This window comes from Piliocolobus tephrosceles, chromosome 7 (genome assembly GCF_002776525.5).
Source record: "Piliocolobus tephrosceles isolate RC106 chromosome 7, ASM277652v3, whole genome shotgun sequence".
NCBI classification, from domain to species: Eukaryota; Metazoa; Chordata; class Mammalia; order Primates; family Cercopithecidae; genus Piliocolobus; species Piliocolobus tephrosceles.
In genome coordinates, this window is record NC_045440.1 from 56,408,290 (window position 1) to 56,411,291 (window position 3,002).

General features: G+C 41.8%; 1 pseudogene across 1 annotated transcript; it reads left to right on the forward strand.

The window, feature by feature from the left end:
* The first annotated feature begins 1,958 nt into the window (after positions 1-1,958).
* LOC111521085 lies at positions 1,959-2,382 on the forward strand (annotated as a pseudogene). The gene has a single exon (XR_002724866.2). The product of XR_002724866.2 is annotated as a 40S ribosomal protein S20 pseudogene (transcript).
* The last annotated feature ends 620 nt before the right edge of the window (positions 2,383-3,002 follow it).

Here is a 3,002-nt window from a genome sequence, read left to right on the forward strand (position 1 = left end):
TCACACCCTGAGTTCGTTTCTGAAAACAGCATGTGTCACAGAAGGTAGCAAATGTGGTGTCACTGTTACAGCAAAAAGGAGCTCTTCCTGGAATGAGCTATTTGCTCTTAGGACTGAATTTTTCAGATAATCAGGGTTAGAGTGGCCTCCTTCCATCCCAAGTTGATCAGTTAGGGTTGGCTTGCATCAATCGCTTGGAACGCAGGTCAGAGAGCAAGGCAGTGTTTTCTCTTTAAGGGTGTCCTATCAGAATCAAGCAGCCCTAGCTGCTTCTGACAGAGGAATTGTTGAAAGTTTAGTGGGCATGGGAAAGAAATGCAGCCAATGGCAGCCATTGTAAAGAAGCGGGTATTAAACATCTCTGTCAGAGCACATTAATGGAATTAGAGGCAATTTCAAGAAGATGAAGCACATGTCTTGCATACAAAGATACCTTGGAAAAATAAATGCCTGAGCTGCCTTCTCCGGCCTTCATGCAAGTGAGCAGAACCCTGAGCTAATGCCATTCAGTCTGTTTCAGAGTCCAGAGCTCTGTGATATGACAGGAGGTCTTTGTACCATTGTCAAAAAAAACATGTCAAAAACAGTGAAGCTGCAAGGAATAGTTTGTCCTTACTTTTTTCTCCTCTAAAAATATCTGAGTTCATATCTACCGAGAATTTCCTGTGCATGAAGAGCCCTTTAGTTAATACTTTCATCAAGTGAATTTCTTGCAGGTCTTCCCCCAGTCTCATGGCACACGTGGCCTTTCTCCGCCCCATGTTCCCTGCTTTCTCCTCTCACTCCTGCCTCCAGAGAAGACACAGTTCTCCTTTATTCATTCAGCTCTGTCTCATTTCCTTTTGCCACCTCCAGAGCCTTTGGCATCAAAATACTCTTTTTTGCCTCTCTGATCCTTCCAACTGTGCAAGACCTTTTAGTCTTTCTTCCTCCCTAAAAAGTTCCCTCATGTCATTGCCTTCTCCACTCCGGCCACCTCACCCAACAGCCACCCCCCTTTCCCTCTCCATCCCCTCTTTCTCCTCACCAATGACCCCCTAGTCCTCAAATACAGTCACCTCTCAGTGCATACCCTTCTTGAGCTCTGCATGAGTAGATTCAGCTGATATCCACCTCTTCTCTCTTGAATCCAGAGATGCAGTATTCTCCTGGTTCTCATTTTTACCTCTGAGACTCTGGTCTCTGTGTACCGCTTCTCACTCTCATCCTAAACCCTGAATGTAGATATTTCCAAGATCTCTCTCCTTGGATATTGCTTCTTAAAAAACAATCTATCTAGTATATACCCAAAAGAAAAGAAATCAATATATTAAAAAGACATCTGCACTCATATGTTTATTGCAACGCTATTCACAATAACAAAATCATGGAACCAACCTAAGTGTCCATCAGCAGTTGACTGGATAAAGAAAATGTGGTGTATATATACATATATCTTGTGGAATACTACACAGTCTTGAAAAATGAAATCATATCCATTGCAGCAACATGGTTGGAAGGGGAGGCCATTATCTTAAGTGGACTAACTCAGAAACAGAAAACCAAATACCACATGTTCTCACTTATAAGTGGGAGCTAAACCGTGGCACATATGGACATAAAGATGGAAATAATAGACACTGGGAACTCTAAAAGTGGGGAAGGTGGGAGAGGGGTGAGGGTAAAAAAAATTACCTATTGAGTATATTGTTCCAAATACAAATGCTACCAAACACAAATAGTATTTGGATAATGGGTACATGAGAAGCCCAGTCCCCACCAGTATGCAATATACTCATGTAACAAACATGCATATGTACCTCCTGAATGTAGAAGATTAAACTAAAAGAAAAAAACAGCTTTTGGAGGAAGACGCGGTTGTAGGACTTGCGGATCTTTGGTTCACACGCTCCTGCTCCTGAGTCACCGCTGTTCGCTCTCGCCGAGGAACAAGTCGGTCAGGAAGCCACGCAGCAGCCATGGCTTTTAAGGATACCGGAAAAACCCGTGGAGCCGAAGGTGGCAATTCACCGAATTCGAATCACCCTAAGGAGCCGCAACGTTAAATCCCTGGAAAAGGTGTGTGCTGACTTGATCAGAGGCGCGAAGGAAAAGAACCTGAAAGTGAAAGGACCAGTTCGAATGCCTACCAAGACTTTGAGAATCACTACAAGAAAAACTCCTTGTGGTGAAGGTTCTAAGACATGGGATCGTTTCCAGATGAGAATCCACAAGCGACTCATTGACTTGCACAGTCCTTCTGAGATTGTTAAGCAGATTACTTCCATCAGTATTGAGCCAGGAGTTGAGGTGGAAGTCACCATTGCAGATGCTTAAGTCAACTATTTTAATAAATTGATTACCAGTTGTTAAAAAAAAAAAAAGAAAAAAAGAAAAAAACAATTTAAATCATGACTGGGCTATCTCCAACACAAACCCAAGGAATGATGTCCCAACCTTCCCAAACAAAGTGTCTCCTTGGTTTTGGTTGGACGAGGTGCTCTGAGCTTGCCACAGAAGCCGGGGTGTGAGGGCAGGGAAGAGAGGACTGGCTTCCTTGTTCAGTGCTCCACTTACTCCACAGATTTGCCCTTCCTTCTCCATTTCATCAGTGCCTTGTTTTAAAATATTTCATCCAGTATAATTTATTATTTTCAGAAGAAGTCTTGAACTGAGTAACCTAGCCTGCCATTACTAGAAATAAAATTTCACTTAGAACTCTTATCAATTTAAAATTAATTTTATATAAATTTGCAAGAAAAGCACCAAACAATCCCATTAAAAAATAGGCAAAGGACATGAACAGACACTTGTCAAAAAAAGACACTGATGCAGCCAACAAACATGAAAAAAAAGCTCTACATCACTGTTCATTAGAGAAATGCAAATCAAAACCACAATGAGATAACCATCTCATGCCAGTCAGAATGGCAATTATTAAAAAGTCCAGAAACAACAGATGCTTACAAGGTTGTGGAGAAAAAGGAACACTTTTACACCGTTGGTCGGAGTGTAAATTAGTT